Here is a 534-nt window from a genome sequence, read left to right as displayed (position 1 = left end):
CAGGTATTGACTCGTTCCCCCCATTAGACAGAAGGAGCTGCTACTTGGGAGCTATTGTACAAATTATTTTTGACATTAGAACACGGAAGGTCCAATTGCAAAGGTTTGTGGGTTCGTGTGAGGCTTTGTTCTGCACCCGAACGTGGTTCAAAAACCGGCCTTCTTGGGCGGACTTGCATAGCTGGAGGTGAAGAAGACAGCAGGATATGCGTAGAGATTGACAACCACAATCATCAGTATTAAAAGTAAATCTTGGATCTGAGCACTTTCCAGTTCATTTGCCAGGTTTCTGTGATGCAGACTTTTAAATTCATAGGGAAATCATATCTAAATGTCAAATCATTCTGGCTTAAAAATGTATAGAAATCTACTCTTTATCAGATGATATTGTTCCAAAATGTAGAAAATTTCTATATAAAAAAAAAAAATCCTGTCTTAAAATCTTATCTCGTTATACGTCAGCTTCTACACCTAAATTCGGCCAATCATATATCAACGGTCATCTGTCCATCAATTGTTTTCGGTCATAGCATC

Source organism: Cyprinodon variegatus, unplaced genomic scaffold (genome assembly GCF_000732505.1).
Source record: "Cyprinodon variegatus isolate N-32 unplaced genomic scaffold, C_variegatus-1.0 Scaffold759, whole genome shotgun sequence".
Lineage (NCBI taxonomy): Eukaryota > Metazoa > Chordata > Actinopteri > Cyprinodontiformes > Cyprinodontidae > Cyprinodon > Cyprinodon variegatus.
Note: the sequence above shows the minus strand (reverse complement) of the source record.